Here is a 22,336-nt window from a genome sequence, read left to right on the forward strand (position 1 = left end):
CGTCATCACCAAGGTTTCTGTTGTCATGGACTTAGTAAAAGCACAACCAATTGAATGGTTCAGGTCACAAAGGAACTTTTAGATCCTTTGAACAGGACAAAAAGAGGAAAATGTGACTATTACCACTTTATCATTTATTTCTCTAAAAATGGTAGTTTGTAAGTTTATAAGGTTATCCCTTCATTTCCCCTAAGTGTCCTTCCATTTCTAAATGGACACCCTTATGCACGCCTTGCCCTGGCTGTCCTTGTTGGCCAGTAGAAAGCTTCAGATGTGGCTGCATTTCAGGATTCGGTGATTTATCACCTGTGTATCCTGTACAAACCTCACAGGCTTGCTGAAGACCTAATATTTTCAGAAGGAGGACAACATGCTTTTCATTTTTGCTAAATGGTAGGGATTGCATTTGACAAATGTATCTTTTCTGAGGGAGTGGTTAGCCATTAGGAAAAATCACATTTCTTCTCAGTGAAAAGCCATTACTTAAAAAAAGACCAATATAAATCCATATGCAGATTATGCAGCAATTCTGGCCCAGGTTAGCTTCTGGATTTGCTGACCCAGCTGCCCACTTATTTTAAGTGACATGTAATAATTTAATTGATTAATATATATAATAATTTAATTGATTAATATGTAATATATGTAATAACTTAATTCTATTTTCTTCTTGCATATGCATAGATGTGCTACAGTTCTGCAATCTTTTTTATGCGAAAAAGTAAATGCCTGCTTGTTAATGAAAAATGTTGCTAATTTTAGACTGAAAACTCTCGATATCTCCAGCATTAGCAATACCACACTAGTCCTGCCTGTCAGAAACAAACCACGAATATTACCATGAAGAACTGGGCGCTGTCTTGATCCAAAGGCATGACATGCAGCGAGTCCGTGGGGTTGGCATTCCCTATGTCATCAAAATCCAAACAAATACAGACATATCTACCACGCACATGCTGACAAACTGCTTTGCCTCCCAGGCTGAGCTTAGTGACAAACTACCTGAAACTAATAAACTGAAAGACCTTTAAGACCCAAGCGTTTTGCTGCCTGTTGGTGAGCTCGCCATTTTGCTGGGTTCGTGCAGCTCAACACTGACATCCGATGGCTGGTCCTAATAACCCCAACTGTTCCCGCTCCCCAGAGGGACAGTGGTCTGCAGCTCTAGAGTTGCTAAACTGCACACAGACAACAAACGTAAGCACAGGTGACTTTCTTCTGTATAGATTACTATGGGGTAACTTTTCTGTTCTGGCTGCTATTTGAATAGGCCATACTTGCTGCTGGGTCTCTAATTGCCCTAGGGTCTATAGTTACGACACTGGAAACTTCAGCCCCATTGAAACGAAGAGGACTTTTGCCACTGAAGGACTGAGACCAAGCAAACATCCTCCATTCCACATTTCCAGTGTGGTTCTGCCCAGAGGTCAGCTGAGCTTGCAGCCGTGCAGGAACATGATAACCAGTTTCTATCAGCATGGCCCAGGTCTCTTGGGTAAGAGATTTGAAACAGAGGCTCAGGGATGCATGGCTTGCAGAACAGATACATCTGTGAATATTTTGACAGTCGTACAGATTGTTTCATGAAGATATTTGTTTTAAGTGCCACCTGTAAGAATCTAAACAACAGATCTAGAATTTTAAAGACCAATGTAGGCTGATCAAAGAGTGAGCGACGTAAAGCAGCTTTGAGAAAAAGTAATATCCCATCACGTTTTTCACCTCTGATTATAGCATATCAAAGGCTGAACTTACTTGAAATGGAGTAGGGCACTGTCCAACTTTTTGCTTCTTTTTTATGCAATCAGTTGCTCCTTTGTTTGGCTAAGGAATGCTGTACAAATATATAAGAATAAAATGATAATGAGGGGATTTTAGAAAGAACACCGATGCAGCTGTAAAAAAAAATAATCATAGGCTAATTCATAGTTTTGGAAAAAGAAAGCTACTTTTTTTTTTGTATTAGTATGTCACATTTGCAAAAGAATTAGGAAAGTGAAAGGATCTGACAATAGACTGGAGGTCCTTATGAGCTATTAAGACAGATTAACTCAATTTTTTCAGTTGTTAATTAAATATCTACAATTTCTTGTGCTAGGACAGAACTTTGACCCAAGAAATAAGGATGTAGTCTAAAGCAGACTCAATAAAATGGACATACAAGTCTGAAAAGAATCTATTCACATCCTAAAGAAGTTAGGAGACATTCAGACGTGGTATCTTGGGCTGATTTCGGGAATCAAATTTACAGCATTTAACCTAATTTACTAAGGTCATATTTTAAATAGATTTATACAGGAAGTATTGAGGGCTTCTGGGCACTAAAGCACCTGGGTCTTCCACTTTGATGCATATTGATAACATGTTAAAGCAACTGTAGAGTTTCAAGCAACAAAGCAGTGCACACATTTTGGGGATTCTGGTGAGATGTGATGTGTGATATTACTTGATATCCACTAATGGAATAACTACAGTGCACCTAGATCTCTCTCAGAATTGCACTCTGGTAATTTTTTTATCCAAGCCAGACCATAGCTGACATTTTCTGTTTGAAAGTCTGAGGTGCAGTTACAAATATAATGTCCGACAAATCAGTGCTTATCTGTTATTTTAGAAAAGAAGTAATATGATTATGACTGAGCAAGCAGCCCTTTTCACCGTAATGGAGATTACTTTACTTATACATCATATCTTGAAAGCAAAAAGTACAGCTGGTCCCATTGCTGGCAATCTTAGTGAGGAGATATTATACCTAGTGGGACAAACACAGAAATTTTGCATTTCTCTCTCTTCTGTATCTTTTCAGATATGAAAAGCCAGATTTTCTGGAACACAGAGCTCCAGAATCCCAAAGTGGATTCTTTAATGTCTGAAAGTCACCTACTGTCAAGAGACTGGAGCCACAAAACTGAGGTACCCTGTTTGGAAACCATGTTTGATAAAGGTCCTAAAATAGATTTTGATAACAGTACCTTCCATATCACATTTCTTTTATGGATTAATGGAAGACTTTTGTCTTCAGGAACTTCTAGCTGACCAGAGTCAACAAGACATGGGTGCCCACTTCTCTCCTCCTTCATGAATTTCCACATTTTTGGTTTTTATGTACTTAATAATATCTATTATATAACACTGGTATGGCAGAAAGGATCAGGGGAAAATAAAGCATGCATGATCCAAAAAAGACCCCCAGAACTCTGCTATTTTTTCTCATAACAGCTGAAATAAAGGCTGTAAAAGCAACCATAAGAAACAGAAGGCAGGGATTTTTTTCATTTTACCTAAATCAAAATGATGGAAAAATCTAGAGGAGTTTGGCTATACTCAGGGTAAGCAATGCTTGAAAAAGAAATCTGAGCTGCCTAAATGACATTCAGGGCTGCCAAAAAGGAATTGATTGTGTTAACTACTTTGAACAAGTAAATTGATTCCTTTGCGGTTTCACCTTGGACTGGTCAGGAACATGCAAGGTTGCCTTCTGCGGCAAGCTCTTCCCATGGGACATACTTGTGTACAGGGAAGAGTACTGAAATTACTGATCTGAAGTTGTCTCACACCTATTTCCAAAGCTCGCCCCTTGCTAACCTCAGCTTTGTTCAGAGCCCCTGCATCTACGAGACATCTCCTGGGCATGAACATGGGAAGTACCAATGGCTCCCTTCTGAGCGTGCTCGGGACCTTTCAGGATCAGCCTGCTCTTGCCCTTGATGCATTGACAGCTTGCATGAGACCCTTGAATCTTATTGCTGGGTACAAGACCAGTAAAATGCAGTAAAATGAATCTTCTGGAGTGCGGTTTGGTTTTTTTTTTGGTCGTATGGTCTTTTTAGATCTAATTAGCACTGCATGCTTCATGCCAGAGAGGATTATCTATTCTACCTGAGTAAAAAGGAATTGAGATCATTTAAAAAACAACTTTAAATCAAAGTAAACATTGAGTCATTAAAATGCAACAATGAATTAAGAAATTGTTTGCTTAAATATATTGAATTTTGTGGTTTACTAAATCAAGAGTTGTTGTAGTGTCCTTGGAAAAACAAGCTCCATTTGTTGACCATTATATTTATGTGCAAAAATATTGGAAAGGAACCAAAACATTCCGTGCCTGTAATTCAAATTTTTCTCATTTTAAACTTTTACAAATGAAATACATTATTTTGACACCTTTTGTATTTATTGTGGTAATGAGTCCTGCAAATTCCTTATGCAGTCATAAATTCAGGATACAACAGCTAAAGGCAAATACATTTCAGACATTTTAGGCTCCTCAGACCTGAGACAAGCAAATACCTTTTCAGAAGAGACCATGCTTATGCCATGGGCAAAGATATTGTCATCATCAACCTGCTTTGGGAACTCTTGTTGAAGGAAGTCAATTTTTCTTTTTGGTGGATCTTCATCACAGACCTGCCTGACTCAAGAGGTGGCATACCCCAAGGACCGTAAGCATACTCTTCCTCAGGAACATGAGAGGTTTGGCAAGCTGCTCATGCATGCGTGGAGGGACAACCCTGTTCTGCACTGCATAATCTCTTCACCAGTGTAACTCCTGCCGCAAAGGAATTTGGGCCGATGTCTCATTTTAAATCATTCCATCACTTGAATACCGATTAGGACTTTTTTTTTTTCCCCCCCCTATTCTCCCTGTTCTTTTTATTTTTCTGTCTCGCTGCATGTATGACTACGTTTGTCATATCAAAGCTACTACAGAGATGTTCCTAAGGCAGGGCCTGGGGCTATTCCTTAAAGTTTGAGTCTGCAATCTGAAATAATGTTTCCTGCCTGCATGTACATATCAGTCTGCTCACAGGTATAGACTGTGTATTTCATAGCTCTATCCAACATAACCCTAAAATAAGCAGAGAGTCCTCTAGGGAAACAGAAAGGCAGTTAGCACTGCTTTTCTTGTAATGTACTACACAGGGAAATATCCTTTAAACACAAAGTAAAAATGTGATCCAGACACTATTTCTATTTCAGCTTGCAATGTTCCTTTCTTCTTACACAACCCTGGTCTCTGATGACTGATTTTTTTTTTCTTCTGTTTGCTATGGAGTCATATTGCATTCAACAGCAAGCATCAATGGAAGAGTAACTTTAAACTGTCTAATGTGCTTGCTGAGAAATTGAATGGTTGCAAAGCCAGTCTATTCCTTCAATTGCCAAAGCGCGTTTTCTTCTTACTGCTTTACCTATGGAGGCATTATTCTTCCTCGAAGGGGGACATTTCTCTAATCAGCATTAGTGATTTGTTCCATTGTAGGCTTAGTAATCAAAATAGACTTAGAAAGAAAAGAGGAAAAGGACATGTGCCTACTTCCTGCTTTTAAAAGTATTGGAAGATTTTTTTGCACAGCTGGTGATGGCACTGTGATGTGGTGTAAGTGCAGATATGGCTAGCCACAGGTCAGTGGTGAAAATACGGAACTGAGAATGATTACAATGACGTCTTCTTTGGCATAAGGCCTGTCTTTTCCTGCACATGGATATTTGGCAACTAGTACAGAAGAGCTGCCTTTTTATAAATGATACTGTGTAATGTATTTCCTAAATAATGTGAGATAGAAGATAGAAAACACTAGGTTCAAAGTTCATTAAGTTTGGCTAATACTGTCAGGCTAACATGTTTCATACTTAAATTCTAATTTAATGCAGGAGCTTTGGGAAGGGATAGAGACATTTTAAGTTTGAAATCACATGCTACAACATTTGAAGCAGTAGAAGAAAGATGACAATAGGAATGCTGCCTTAGGTAAGTGGAGATTGTGGAGACTGCAGGTGAATGGTGAACTACAGATTTGAGGGACTTATAAAGTCACCTGCAGCCCTTGAGATCTTGGCTGCAAATCTTTCGGGCTTTTTTCAGCCGCTGGTATGTCTGAATTTCTCCTCCTGAGACAAACAACTCCCCAAAACCCCAAATTCAAATCTCCAGACATCCAAATACAGAATCTCTGAAAAAGCATATTGGAAGAGTTAGGCTGTGGCTTTCAGGAGGCTGAAAGAAATAAAACCAGCCAATCACTTTAGAACTAGCTACGGGTGAAACAAGCCACGGCAAAAGCAGAAGAATTCTTTCAGGAGTGTTAGTAAAAAACAGCTAACAGTCTTTCACCAATGATCAAAGTGAAATCAAAGTGTTGAATGCACTATTTTCACATTTGCCCACAACTTCCACTATAACAATGACTAAAACCCGTCATTAGGTTGTTTAGGTTGAGACTAAAAAAGCACATAGTTGTACTTGACATAAATTACAGAATGGCACTCCAGGGAAAACATGTCATTCAGCACTCTGCGACAAAAACATTAGTATCGTTTGTAGCACTAATTGCAAACGAAGGTCTGTACCTGGTAGAAATAGTCAGGTTATTAATAAGAAAGGTGAAATCCGTTTCAGAACACAGGCTATGCTCTCTGCTAGCCTTAAGGAATTTGGACATTGTGCATGAGAATACTTGAGTCAACGCATTTTTATTAATTGCAGCTTTTATATGAGCACTTAGACAATGCATTAAAATAATTAATTTCAGTGAAGCAGCATCTAACATACTTTTCACTGTTGTTTTTGTGCTAGAAAAGTCAAGCAGCTCACTAACAGCAAGTAATCAGAGCTCTTCATAGCATCATTTCCCTAAAAGCATGCAAAATAGTGGATGAAATTATTTTTAAAAGGGTAGTTAGAGGAGGAAACTATACCCTTCTTCTGTGCTTTGAGGCCCACTTCAGCAAACATTTAACCACATGCTTAACTTTAAGTACATGCTTGCATGCATTACTGAGCAGGCACAGATTGCTTTTTGAGTGTGAAATGGAGCAGCCGGCTCTCAGCTGGTGTAAATCAGTGCATCGCCACTGTCTGCAGTCAAGCTGAGAGCCCACCACAAGGTAGCTCACAGTGCAAGACTGCCAGCAAAACTCTGCCCATAGCCATTTAACAATATGATTCCCACCAACTTCAACAGGGTAAGAGTTTTGTCTGATGGGTCTAACTCCTGAAAGCCCCTTTTAGTCTCAGGGAGACCTCCTACTCAAAACAATAAATAGTTTTGCCTAAGCGTCACTCATGGTAGTGAGATTTTCATGCTAATAAATGTATCATTAAACTATACAGAAGAGATCCAGACCTAGCTGCACACATATGAAAGGAATAATTACATTTGTCATGAGGCATTCAACCAAGTCAAGGAAGGTACCAAATGACATCTGAATGGAAAAAGCACAAAATACGTGCTCACACAAGTCTGCCAAGAAATTTGTCAGCTTCTTCACCAACTGGGGATTTCAAATCTTGATTTAAAACTCCAGATTATGGAGAAACAAGCTTTAGGGGCTCATATTTAATGAAACTCCAAATATAAGGTAGTTTAGTTCATAAAAAAGTCAGCAGGAACCAAGCTCTGCCTATTGCCATCTGGGATCTTGCAGGCATTTTGTTTTTTCTTCCCAGGGTTATTGTGTTCAGCTTGCGTTTTCTTCCTTGTTGAACTAGAAACTAATATTGGAACTAATTTGAGCTTCATTACTAGTGAAAGATGCAGAGCCCTAGTGGGTCTGCTGCTTTATTGACAAGAAACAAATTGTGGTGGCAGCTGCAGTGCAGACTTTGGCTTGCAAATGGACACCCTGCCCATCAGAGACCACCATCTGGGTGTGTGTGGGGGAGGAGGCTAGCACACACGGCCCCTCCACACTGCTTCCCAAAACTGAGGCGCTGTCGTATTTGCAGTCCTTCACTGCTGGTACTATGGTGGATTTATTAAGCGACGTGCTTTTCAGCGACAACTAATTTGAGTCAATTGCCACCCCTCAGGCAAAGCAAGCCCTAAGGATGTGCTTGGAGGTGCAACTGCTCACCGGAGACATGGCATGAAGGGCACAGGTGTAGCAGTAGAATACTTCTGAGGTTTCTCCGAAGTATGTTTGTGACCAGGCCTGTCTAACAGTAGGTAGATCCCAATGAGCATCATCACCCCAGCATTTTATGACTATTTTAACAGGTTCTCCTAGCCTCATCCTGCTGATTCCCAACATCCCGAGTGAGGTTTCTGCCTCTCCAGCTGTGCAGAGGCATTGTCTCCTCTGCTTGTGTAGCTCTTTCATTTTTAACTGTTCCTCATTTCATTTCCCAGTTTGACTTCAGTAGTACCTTTCCAGGCAAAATTAACAGCTCCAGTTGGGACCTAGTATAATGGAAAAGCAGCTCAATGAATCTTTTATAGCCCAATTTTCTCATTTCCATACTGTGATACAGGTAACAGCTGAAAAAACAAAGCTGTATATATTTTTTAAACACATCGTAGGATTAAAGCTCCTTTTCTTTCCTTTTCCATATACAAAATGTTTAGATGAAGCATTTTATAAACTATAAAGGACCTAGCAGAGGAGATGCATGACAGCCAAAAGAGAAGCATTAGTGCCAGCAAGCTTACTGTCGCTGTGAATCTAAACAACTGCAAGCCCTTCTCAGCTCACAGGTGGCTAAAAATGTTTTAGTAACCAGATATACTAGAAGAACGAAGGAGACTACAACCTTGTTTATCATCTCAGGGTCTTGCATCAAGGTAGTGTTTCTGTGGCTGGGTAAACTCACCTAAGTGGGTTAGTGAGGCAGTTTTGAGTATCCGTAGAAAATTAATGTCAGCAACATGGCTGAAGTCCCAGCTGTGTTGAATTCAAAGGGAATATTGACTCCTGTCAGGGGAAGGTACTGGTCAGTGTGTTCTTGCTAGCTTGAGTACAGCTGTGATTTCTCAAAGGATTTGATTTCAGAAAATAGCAAATTAAAGAAATCTTTAATATTTTCTCCTTTCCAAAAGCTTTATGTTCACATCTTCCCATATTCCCACATTTGTCTAAAGATGGCCGTAAAACTAGTCTTCATTTTAAAACTACCTTGTTTTTTTCTGATTAAGTGTTTCCTTTGGGTGTATCATGTTTGTTCTATTTCACTAACTTTTTAAAGCATATTTTTAACTAGCTGCAGATACATGGAAAACATATGTTTTGAATAAATGGCAGGATAGCTCTTCATCCCTGAAATATTCAGGTGTGTTTTTCTAAATGCTCATGAATGAACAGAACTCCAGAATTACCAATGGGGTCTGAGGCATGTGCAACAGGTGCTAAGGTGTGCTGCTCATACAGAGAAGTAGGTAGGACCTAGTATTGGCTGATGACATGTGCATTGCTGGGGAGACCTTATAGCCTGCTCCAGTGCCAAATAGCTCCTCCACACTGGTAATGACTGGAAACTGTCACTCTCACTTTGTGCCCAAGGATAGGCAGTGGGAGACCTACAGCTGGGGAAAACTGGTATACTTCTTTGAGGCTGATGGAGTTGTGCTAATTTACCAGCAAAGTATAGACATTTTTTCTGATAGGAGCATTCATTCCTTCAATCAATGTCCAAAGACTTTGCCATCATATATGATCACATAACATGCAAACCTAGCAGCCATAGCTGATATAAGCAACGATTAGCATAAATAACCCTTGATCAAAGCCTCCAAAATAATGAGAAGAGTTGCTGCTACCGTGATTGTGGACTCCCTAAGCAGAGCAGAAAGGGAGATGGAAAGTGAAATGATGCCAACAACTGAATGGGCAGAGACCAAAGTACTCTCTTGCTCCCAGGTGTAATCGTGAGGACAGTCACTAAAATGACATGGAGTGACACCTTCTAAAGGGTCTTTCATATACCCTCTACTTCCTGCTCTATGACTATTTGTCCTGGTTTTGGCTGGGATAGAGTTAATTTTCTTTCTAGTAGCTGGTATAGTGTTATGTTTCAGGCTCAGTATGAGAAGAATGTTGATAACACACTGATGTTTTCAGTTGTTGCTAAGTAGTGTTTAGACTAAGTCAAGGATTTTTCAGCTTCTCATGCCCACCCAGTGAGAAGGCTGGAGGGGCACAAGAAGTTGGGAGAAGACACAGCCAGGACAGCTGACCCAAACTGGCTAAAGGGGTATTCCATACCATGTGATGTCATGCCCAGTACAGAAACTGGAGGGAATTGGCCTGGGGGGATTGCTGCTCGGGAACTAACTGGGCATTGGTTGGCAAGTGGTGAGCAATTGCATTGTGCATCACTTGTTTCGCATATTCCAATAATTTTATTATTATTGTCATTTCATTATTGGTTTTATTATTGTTTTTTCCCTTTCTGTTCTGTTAAACTGTTATTATCTCAAGCTATGAGTTTTACCTTTTTCCTTCTGATTCCTCCCTTCAGGTATTATATACACGGATGAGATCCCCCTGAGCCTTCTCTTCTCCAGGATTAACAGTCCCAGCTCTCCCAGCCTTTCCTCATATGTGAGGTGCTCCAGTCCCTTCATCATCTTTGTGGCCCTTTGTTGGACTCTCTCCACTATGTCCATGTCTTGTTTGTACTAGGGAGCCCAGAACTGCGCCCAGCACTCCAGGTGGGGCCTCACCAGAGCTGAATAAAGGGGAAGGATCACCTCCCTCCACCTGCTGACAATGCTTTGTCTAATGCAGCCCAGGGTACCATTAGCCTTCTTTGCTGCAAGGGCACATTGCTGGCTCATGTTCGACTTTTTGGCCACCAAGACCCCCAGGTCCTTTTCTGAAAGCTGAAATGCTCCAGAACTGTTGAACTTCAGTATCCCCTCCTGTTATTGTCAAACTACAATGCATCATAATTCTTTCTTGTTAAATCTAGGAATCCCTTCTTGCTCTATTCTTGAAATATATAGTATTATGTAATATATTTTCAGTGTGTAGGATAACTGGTGCTTAGCATGTGGCTTCTCAGAATTCCCTCCACAGTTGCATGTGCAATGGAAATATATCTATTGTTTGTGTGACTGCAACAAGAAATTAATCATGATTATAGAAAACTCAGTTTCAGGTCAATGCTGAACCATTCCAGGAACACACTTTTGCTTTAGTTATTGCAAACAAGTCTACAGAATACTGTACCATCTTTCATGTCCCATATTATGCCCTTTTTTTGTTATTTATGGTTAGAAGTGGGTAGAAACCATCATATTTCTCTTTGTCTCAACTGCATATCTGACAAATACATTTAGTAGTTGATTGCAAGTATGGTATAGTCTTAAATCACTTGGTTCAATCATGTAAAATTATGTCTACAGCAGTGGCATCTACAAGGGAAATATTTACACACAGGATACTTCTTCCACCTAGAATATTAAAACTCATTTCCAGATGGAAAATATTTTTGTCATAAAAGCTATAATCCATACAAACAGTTAGAAGCTTGTTTACTACTTGTGTTTTCATAGAATAATACTGTAGTGTATATAGAAAGCAGTAAAAAGGAAAACAATAAAACCCTAGTAAGTGCATTTGGCCAGCAGTGTAACAGAGCGATGCCAAGAGCTGAATCCTCATTTTCAACATTCATTATTCTGAATAGCTACAGTTTTAAAGGACCTTGTAAGAATAACTGTATTGCATCAGATCAAAAATCTTCCTGCCCCTTCTTCTGTTTCTGAGGTGACCAGAAGTACATACTCAAGGAAAGAGTATCATAGCAAGTGTAGAGTAATAAATCCCACAGTTTGCTCTCCCCATTTCCAGCAATCTGCATTTTAGGGATTTCTTTAGCCAGAGGTTGTAATTGGAGCCTCATGTTTGCTCCTCAGAGAGGAGCTGCTGCTTCCTCTCTGCATTTGCCTAGTCAAAACCTGTGAATGAGCTCCACAGTTTGGGTGCTTTGTGAAAAAGTGCTTCTTTTTGCTTGTCTTAACATGCCACCTGATGATTTCCTTTGGTGAGTGCTAGTTTTTGTGCTTACAGAAGTAGGGAATAATTATCCCTTATTTACCTTCTCCCTGCTGTTGATGATTTCTGATCCCTTTGCTATTGCCTCTTTTCCAAACTAAAATGTCCCGCTCCGTTCAGTCTCTCCTTCTTCAGAAGTCCTTCCCTGCTCCATCTCATTTCCCTTCATCTGAACTTGCCTAGTCCTGTTACAGGAGTGACAAGGTTGACAGGAGTGGCACACGATATTCAAGGCCTGAGGTGAGTGGCTTATTTTCACAGTGACACAATGATGTCGTCTATTTTCTTCTCTCTGCCTTTTAAAATAGTTTCTAAAGACCACAGCTGAGCAGTAAATTGACTTTTTCAGTACATTTCACACAGTGATTCCAAGATGATTTCCCAATGCATTTGGAACTGAGAACCCTGTGTACCTGTGTGTGCAGCCATGTAGGCATAGGAAAACACATGGAAAGAAAGAGAGCACATCTGTTAAAGCTGCTTTTACTTTGCATTTTCCTTGTTGTTACTGTCATATACCTTTTCAGCATTTGGTCAATAACATGAAAGGTTCCAATTATCTGACATATAAATATCTAGTCTTGTGATTGCTATAATGGCACTTAGATGAAGAGAAGACCTGCTCTGGCCTGTCAAGTATAAAAGAAGTGGCAGACCTCATGAAGCACATAAATGATCTCTTCAAAAATGATAAGGATAAATGTCAACAACATTGTCATGTATGTTGTGGAGATGAAATCTATGCATAGGCAGGAAGAGAAGCTCAGGCTTACCAGACCTACACACGGCAGCAGATGGAGAGGCAGAGACTCAGTGCTTCATTGAAAACACAGTGCAGGGAAGGACAGTTGAGATTTATTACTATCTGGGGAGGACAGGGTCTGTATTATCCAAAAGTGGACCTGGTAACTGAGAATTAAAACTAAAAAGTTAAGGGGGAATTTTTAAGCTAAGACTGAGAGAAAGTCAAGACACGTGAAAGAGCACATACTACAGGATAGTGTATCTCACAGGGTTAAAGTACAAACCCGCTATATCCTCAAGTAAAGGACAGGTTGGAAACATAAAATGCAGCAAAGCAACAGCAAAGCACAGCTTAACAAGTAAATCCCCATTTCAGCACATATGTAAAAATTGGCAAGCAGACTAAGACTAAATATATGTGCCTGTTTGTACTAGTGCTGGAACTCTGAACCACACTAAGGACGGAGAAACTGGAATGTCTGGTTTAAAATTGACATAATGAATAAATTAGTATCTCAGAAACTTGGTAGAAGGAACATAATCAGACCAGTTCTGATTTCAGGGAGTAAAATAATAATCTAAGGAGTGGCTGGAATCAAAAAAGGTGAATATTCTAATTCTGTGTACTGGTCTTGGCCGGACTGGAGTTAATTTTCTTCATAGTAGCTAGTATGGGGCTACATTTTGGATTTGTGCTGAAAACAGTGTTGCTAACACAGGGATGTTTTCATTATTGCTGAGCAGTGCTTACACAGAGTCAAGGCCTTTTCTGATTCTCACCCCACCCCACCAGCGAGTAGGCTGGGGGTACACAAGGAGTTGGGAGGGGACACAGCTGGGACAGCTGACCCCAACTGACCAAAGGGATGTTCCAGACCATATGATGTCGTGCTCAGCAATAAAACCTACGGGAAGAAGGAGAAAGGGGGAGGATGTTTGGAGTTAGGGTGTTTTGTCTTCCCAAGTAACTGTTAGGCATGATGGAGCCCTGCTTTCCTGGAAATGGCTGAACACCTGCCTGCCACAAGTAACACAGGTAATCACAATAGTAATAGGAGACTTCATCTCTTCCAGATAGACTTGATACCCGTCATGACAGGGTATGTTGCAGACAATACTATTTTAAACACTGTAAAGGATTGCTTTTTCAATTAATTGGTCAGAAAATCCACAAAGGAAAAGCCATTCTTGATTTAATTTCAAGCAGAGCATGTGACCTGTTTCAAGATGCGGCCACTGAAGTTCTTGGTAAAAGAGGCCATCAGGTGTTCAAATTTGACCTTCTTGTAGGCTGAGAAGTCAAAACACAAATCCATGGTAATAACATTAAACTTAAGAAGTGGAACTATAATCAGGTAAAGAATTTTATTGAGAGGACATTAAAAGGAACACTAAGGTAAAATGTTTGCAGGTAACCTAAAGACCACTTCAGGACATCATCATATTCCAGGCTGAGAATAAAACTTTTAAATGGTTTTCAGAGGGAAAAAAAACCCCAAACAAAACATCCCAAGCAAGAGTGATTTAACAGTTCAGTGAAAGAGTAAAAAAAATTGTTTTCAGAAGTGGGAGTTGTATCAGTATTTGGGAAGTAGAGCAATTAATTCTTGGCATCCAGCATTACATATTCTAGAGAAGCTTTCAGAGTTTTGCAACCTTTCCATGAGGGCCACTCTGTGAGCAGTCTGAGGCACTAAAGGGCTTCAGCTATGAGAAAAAGATGCTAAAGGCGTTGAGATATGCAGCTGCTAACCTGCTAGCTGTGGCTGGTAACCTGTTCCCTAAAGCAGCCTTGAGGCCAGTGGAAGAGACAGTGATACACGTAAATGCAATTTTTTTTAAAAAGATTCCTGGACAGGAGAAATTCAGGAATTACAAAAAAGTAACTCCAATTTCTGCATTGGTAAATTAGTCAGAACAAGAATAAACCCCAAGTTTGTACATACATAAATAGATGATGGGCATGTATCCATATGACTTCTGCAGAGGGAGGAAATGCCTTGTGTATCTGTTAGATTCTTCTCAAATTAGCAATGAGACTAACACCTGATGATAAAGACTGATGACTTTTTGTCTTTCTTTTTTTTAATTTGCTTTCAGAGAAGTTGAATGTATGTATATCTCTGATTTAATTTGGAACTGTTTCTAAAACAGCTCAGCATTTTAGAACTGCCCCAGAGTATATCAAGTTGGCAACAAAAACCTGACACATCAAAGTGAACATATGTCTTCTCTGAAAAACTGTTTGAGTGTCTAGATGCAGCCTACATCTTCTAAAATGCAGCACTGAAGTGATGTTAATGTCTATTGGGAAACACAATGAATAAAAAATACACTTCAGTACTTTCAATTTTTGAAGATTTTTTAGTGATAAACTTAGAATTCATCACGATTTCAAACTCTTTTTTTCACCAACTATATCTAATGGTTCATTTGTACTATCTTGTACTGTAGACTTTTATTTTATTTTCTTTGTATGATTGAAGCTATCTTCTGGCTTTTATTTAGACCAGGACTTTGAAAAATTCCCTTCGTCGCTGAACTTTCCTGAAGTTTTTTTTTTCCATTTCCCCAAGAAGACTACAGACTGTTACTCATTGTTTTAATTTGCAGTTCTTGTAATTCCAAATCAAACCTAACTAGACTATTTCATCAAGGAAAAACAAGAACATTACTCAAAAAGTAAAAAGAATAATGGCAAAAGCAACAAATTGTTTCGTAAGGGGCTTTAAATGTTTATTCCAATGTATGCTGATTGTGCCTGAGAGCAGCAAAATGTAAATTAAATTAGTACTCATGCTTATCATTAGGAAACAAGCCTTTTTTTAAAAAAAGGAGAAAACCCCCTAAATTAAGCCCAATGTGGGTTAGGCCCACCTGTTACATAAGCCACTAATCCACATCAAAACCCTTTTAGTAACATATGGGCCATAATAATTTCCGGTGCTCTTTACTTCTTAAGCATAACAATCTGTTAACTGAGAGGGACTTATATTTGCATTGGTAGTTACTAAAGAGATCAAAACTGGAATTTTCCCATGAGGATCATTACAGACCATTAAAAAGTCTGAGATTCATGATTATCGATATTAGTTAGCAAAGAGTAGTGTTAAGGCGTCAGGAATAAGCAATCCAAATCACGGTCCCCGATGGAAATGCGATGGCAGAAGTACAGTTTGTGCGCAGGATGTTTTGAGGGCCCTTGAAAAATACATGCAGGCTGTCTGCGTTAGCATCTTTCTAAGAAGTTCAGCGCTGTATTTCCCTCCTCTTTTTTTTAAAATGAGAACGCATTACCTGAGAGTATTTTTGGAGCATCTAATAACAAGTTTAGATTTATTTTCTCTAGAATACAACCTTTGTATTACAAACAATACTTAATGATAGAGTATCCAATTAATTGCTAGCATTATATGCATACAGCATACAATGAATTTACATGAGTGTAGAAAAACAAAGCAATATTCATCCTTAGTGTAATCCCACTGATTATGGATGTATGTTTCAGTTTTCATCTCTTCCATTATTCAGAGCACCAGTTCTTCCATTCATTCTTTTGCATCTCTCAAACCTTCCTCTGTGGCCATGCTGCCCCTTAAAAATAGCCTCTCATTAAGACATAACTAATCTTGTAGGCCAGATGAATGAAGTAACCACTATTCCTCATGAATGCCTAGGATTTACTTTAAATTGTGAGATATTTGCAACTACAGTTTGAACAAGTGACTTTTTTTTCAAGCTGTTCAAGGAAATAGAGGGACATCACTGAAACATATAATATATCTCTGCAGGAAAGAGAGCCCATGGTTGCCTCTTTGCTCTGCATAGTATAATACTGGTCTGAAAATACAAAATTGGAGCTTTCAACTTAAATGTTAAGCTCTGTGGAGAAGAACATGGTCTTTTTATTTGCCTGCAAAGGGCCATGCCCACCTACAGGGCTGCAGAAACCAGAATAATAGTCATGCTTTAAAAAAAGTAGATATAGGCCAAAACCTGGCATTAACTAAACTGTAATAGCTGTTACATTGACTGCAATCCAGACAAAAAAGATGAAAACTAGTCACCCTAGTGAAGAAGGGGAGAGGACCACCAAGTACAAAGCTGATTTTTGCCCTTTATTGGTATTTAGCTCATTTAAAGGTAAGCTGAAGATTTAACCCCCTGCCCCCCCCCCCCAACAATATGTTCTAATCTTGTTCACTTTAAGTGAGAACATGGTGAGAAATTGGGAAGAACTATGTGGCAATGACTTTCCTGAACGGAAAGGAAATATCAAACAGGATTTCTCCTGCATGCACATGTGCTACAGAGAGGTGGTGGATCAGCTTCTCTGCCCTTCTCGAGCAGAAGGAGCAAGAAACTCTTAAGTGACAGCCTTGGCCACATCCTCCCAGGACCTGCTGGGTTCCTCTAGCATCATCTTGAGCAGGGAGCTTCTCTTCCTCCTTTCCAAAGTATAAATAAACCTCAGCCTCAGCTGATTTATAATTCTGGCTAGAGGGTCTTCTTTTTCTTTATCAGATAGAAGTTGCACACACAAGAAAGGCCTTTTTGCTTTGTATTTCACCTCTAATTTGGAGTACCCAGTATCCTTCTTACCTTCCTTTGTCACCGTAGGACTCCCATATGGGAACCACAGCACTGTCTAAGTAAATATCAGCACAGTACAGTGTGGAAATTCAGAAAGAAAAAAAAGTTATGTGCAGTCAGAAAGCACACCCACTTTAAAACTCCACTTAGTTCAGCCAGGTGTTGTCAGTAACATTTATTTCCTATGAATTCCCCCATGGCTCCTGTCCTCTCTTCCAAGGCAGTGCTTGTTCTTGAAGAAAGCAAATCAAACATTAAAGACTCTTCTTGGAGTCATTTCTCAGAGCAGGCAGCATCCTTCTGCAGTCAGAAAGTGTGAAGATTGATGCCTGGACTGAACTAGTTCCTGCGGAGCTGATGGATAGGATGTCCACGGTCCTTTCACAGATTCTGTCATTGGCATCAGCCGATGCATATTTTATGCAAAAATGAGGGGCCTGGGGGAGGGAGAAGAAACTGCTTGGCCTGCAGAAACTAAAATCAATAGTGGTGAAACTCACTGTTTTAATGTACAGGACTTACAGCACAGTAATTAAACTTTACAGTTTCACAGAATGAGCTCTGTCCTTTAGGAGCACGACCTTCCTTTCTAGGAGTAAGATTACTTAATGCAACAGTCCACAAAGACTAAGCAGAATGAACACTTTGTTGACAGAAAATGAGCCAGTGTCTACTCATGAAAGGCTAAGCAAGTAGCATGAGGTTACTGAAGCTGTTATTTGGAAATTTAAGAGTGGCATTCTCTCTCTAGATTTTGCACAAAACTAAGTTCGCCTTGCAGAGACAGATCTAACAGAGATGCTGCTAGCCTTATTGTGACTGTTTAGGCCAGAGGTGCAGCAGTTGCCTACTCTGTAAAAACTCTGTTCTATTTCCTTCCACCTCTGCTGGTCTCTGAAAGAAACTCTGAGAGATCTAAACAGAAGGGAGCAGAGTTTTGCCACCACATGGCCAAGCGATGATCAGCTGCTACAGAAATAAGACATCTGAATACAAGTAGGATAAATAACCATATACAGTCTTAAGCACGAAAAGTCTTTTAGGGGGATAAAAGAAGCTTTATCTTGCTCTGAAGTGGTTTATAAGAGCAGCCTTTAGACCTGTAAGCTCCAAAAGAGATAAACTATGTAGGAAATACTTAATTCTGAAGAAAACTAATAAAAATCAAGCTCTCTGACAAGTATATTCTCCCAGGAGAAGCCAATCCCAAACAGCCAGTTGCTCTCCATTTTGGAAGCTATTTATTGAGCAGTGCTAAGTCTTCCTCTCGTATATGCTCTCTCAGCATACGAGGAAAAGAAACTACATGATAGAGCAAAACCAATATCATCTGTTCTCTGAATACACACAGCCAGGCAAGCAAGATTCCTAGGCTCATGTACCTCACTGTCTGGCTCAGGATCATAGTCATCCATAAGATTTTTGAGCCTGGAAGATTCACAGGAAGATATGAACAGGTCAAGAACCGTGTTCGTATCTCAGTTATATAATAATTTGCAATCAGGGCTTCATCCAAGCAGATGCATTATCACTGCTCGGGGAATACTGCTGCTCTCTGCAATGTATCTTAACAAATTAACACTTGCCAAGTGCTTTGAAAAGAGCTCTTGCACAAGGACTGCCTTGTTGTTTCTTGCTGCTGACACGCTTTATGACCAATCTCAGGAAAAAATGGGGAGAAGCAGTGTCACCTTCCCCTTGTGACTTTAGTTCTCAGCTTCACAGCCCCGTTTTTGCCATCCAGGAACACTGCAGGACAGAAGGTTGGATGGCACAGGTCCAGCTTGTGTGGGAGCTCTCTTCCAATGGCAGTGGTGCTGTGCTGGTCAGATGGTTAACCCTCTCTTTGCAATGTACGTTTTCAATCCACTTGCCTGCAGCTACCAACATATTATCTTGGCCTATATACCCTCTTCTCAAATTGCTTTGGAGTGAATGAATGAAACAGCAGGCTGTAAGTGCCCATGGTACATTGGGAGCCACACATCTTGGTAAGGGCTTTTTCAATACATTGGCTTGTGATCGTGCCCTAAAAAGTATATAATTATTAAACCAAACTGACTTCATTTGCTATAGACTCCTGCATAATTCAAAGTCTGACTGGCCTATTAAGCAGAAGGTTTTCATTGCTTCCAGCTAGCTATTTAAAGATTATATATTGATCCTATCTAGGTATATTGGTGATATCTTCTTCATTTGGAAGAGTGACTGCATCAGCAAACAGTTAACGCAACTTGATCACACGTCCTAAAATTATTCAGTTAAAGGGTACACAGTCATGTATCCCAGCAGACATAGCTAACTGAGCACCATACAGACCTACAAGAAGTCAACAGAACCAGTTTCATTACAAGCTTATTTGGATTTCTATCAAAGTCACAAGCCTAATACTGCACAGGGCACAACTGCCATTTTAATAGATCAAAAAGATATAATTGAAATGAAAGTAATTATGACATGCAGATAAAATTTATTTTAATGCATGCAAATCTACTGAAGTTCAATTTTAATGTATGTCATTGAATGAAACAAATTCTGGCAATATCTATCTGTAACATTATTCCATTCTGCCCTTTCCTCCTGTCTACCACTCTTCCCTTCCCGTGTACACTTCAAATTGAAATAACTATAATGAGTAAAATACACCAAATCATTGCGATAATGTGGTTCAGCAGGAGTAGGATATTTCATTGATTTTTCTGCTTGCACGGTAAGAACCACTGTGTTCAAGAATTCAGAGGAGCAGAAAACTGAAGGACATATAATGAGAATTTCATGTACTTCAGTCACTTAGTGCATTTGCATCCTCATAACAAAATTAAATGACCCCTCTTACCCCACTTTTATTCCTCAGCACAGCATTTAACATTTTTCAGTCATTGTAAAAATGTCTGGTTTCTTTCTTAACAACAAAGATGTTGAAGTTATAACAGTGATGTTACTAACAATTTACTCTTTTTTCCAGAGAAATGCTGTTCATCACCTTATGCCTGAAAAGCTTTAAACATTTTTGAAAGTTGTTTTAAGGGTGGACTTTGAAAAGGCGACTACTGTAAATCATATATTTTGAGGATAGAGACATATGATATGACAATGAACAGTGCTGAGGCCAGAGGTATTTGCCTCCCCAAATTAAAGAAAACTATGCAGTGTTTAAGAAGAGTCACTAACATGACACCAGCTAGTCAAGTGCAAGAGAAAGAGTTAAATCACCAATGTGAATTCAGCACATTTTTGGTTTGGATTTTGGTTTTGCTGTTGGATTCCTTCCAATTTGATGCTGGGCATATATACTTAATCACTGTGTGCTTTATATTCTGCTATATAAAACTAAAATAATAGTACTTTCTGCCGTGATATATCTTTCTTGTCCTGCTCTGTAAGCTCTTTCGGACAGGTACTGTCTCTTATTATACATCTGTGTGGTGCCTAAACATGGGGCTCTGAATGTGACTGACGGATCTTAGTAATAATAGAATAACACTTTCTACCAATGCTTCTCTGTAGAAGGTGCTCCTGGCAATAAGATCTGAGGACTTAGTCAATTCATCCTAATTTATGTCATTCTCTGAGGTGTTAGCATAACATCTTGCAGTGGATTACTTTAAATAAACATGTTCAGAGGCATTAGAATGCATGCATATTATCTTGAACACTGACTCCCACAAGGAGAGATGAACATCATGTACGCACAGTGAAGAGGAATAGGTAAGTTTAATTTGCAACTCTGGCTCTTTTGTGTAAAACAGAGCTTAAGGCTGATGAAGATCCACTGGACCAGGAGTGCGTGGCTGTGCCTTGTGCAGCTGTTGTTTCTTCTGAATGTCATTTTGATGATGGGCTAAAGTAAAATTAATGGCTTAACTTAAATTGGCGGGCATGCTTTGTGGTTGCTTGTTGACTAACTTTAGGTGCCTAATTACTAAGCTTATCTCCTAGGCTCCTTCTGTGGCGAGAAAAGGGCATCTCAAAGGACCTGAAACAGACTCCTGCTTTGAACTGTCCCCTGGAAGAACATGCTTCTGCTGACTAACTACAGAGGGAACCTACTTTCTGGTTTAGGCATTTTAAGGTCAATGCCACAAATTATTCAGTGTGAAAGCTACGATCCTGCCTCAAATCCATGGCTGACTTTGTTTTGTTTTGTTCTGTTCTGTATCAGTCCAAAAATTCATTCTCAGCAAAAAATCTTCACAATGGTAAATTAAATTCTCATTAATCTGAGTATGAAACATGGCAATATTTATTAAAAGACTCAAATACCAAGAGGCTTAATTAGGACAACTTTTTTTTTTTTGCAATTGAAGTGTGGCACCAACCTTTCCGGTGTGCTACAGCCATTTTGTGCCAAACAAATGATGTTAAATGGCAAGTATTCCTGCACAGCCAGCTGGTGGTGGCAGGAAAGTGACACTGAGCACAGCTGGCATCCTGAGGAGCACATTGGTGACTTGAAGCCATCCCTATCCTTTCTTCTGTCATGGCCCTTCAGCCAAAGTCAAGGTTGACAGGTACTGTTTACAAGACTCGAGTTCTTAAGTTACCATAAATACGTAGCTGCTATTGTGGCTGCTGCTCTCTCATTACTCTTTCTTTCTCAGTGGGACCATTCTGATACCATTGTTCCTGTAGAGTACTACCTTCAGCCAGGATGGTTTTCTGGCTTTCAGCAAGGCCGTTTTTGTGAGTAACATGCTCTGTGGCACAGGCACGACTGTTGACATCTGCACCTTTTCATCCAATAGTCTTCTTACATTTTATATTTTTCAAGATTATTATTAATTTCACTAAACATCAATATAGATTCAGTTCCATTTTGGAAGCATTGTTAGAAGGGCCTAAGGCTATCTGAACATAATTCATTATTATAAATGACCACATTATAAATGGCCAAAGTCTCCCAATTAAGAAAGTGCAGAATAAATTGCAGAATACAACATTTTACTGAGGTTATAGGGTAAATGGAAAAGTTTCTTCATTGTCTTCATTTCTTACAATGCCAGCTGCCACTGACATCTAAGTACTCTAAAATAAATACTCTAACATAGTATTTTGAGCCTTTTTTCTGTGCGATGGGAATTTCACTTGGCTGACAAAGTATGAATTAAGTCTCATCTCTAATACTTCTATGGCATATAGCTAGTGATCACTTTTGAGAAAGAAAATATTTCTTTTGACATTTTAGATGAAAATAATGCATTCTGTTTGGTCCTACAGGTAT

The 22,336-nt window shown here is 39.5% G+C and overlaps 1 protein-coding gene across 1 annotated transcript in view; it reads left to right on the forward strand.

The window, feature by feature from the left end:
* The window catches only part of GRIK1 (glutamate receptor, ionotropic, kainate 1), a 245,730-nt gene that overhangs the window by 32,586 nt on the left and 190,808 nt on the right, over positions 1-22,336 (forward strand). The window lies entirely within an intron of this gene.

This window comes from Haliaeetus leucocephalus, unplaced genomic scaffold (genome assembly GCF_000737465.1).
Source record: "Haliaeetus leucocephalus isolate CR32 unplaced genomic scaffold, Haliaeetus_leucocephalus-4.0 Scaffold93, whole genome shotgun sequence".
NCBI classification, from domain to species: Eukaryota; Metazoa; Chordata; class Aves; order Accipitriformes; family Accipitridae; genus Haliaeetus; species Haliaeetus leucocephalus.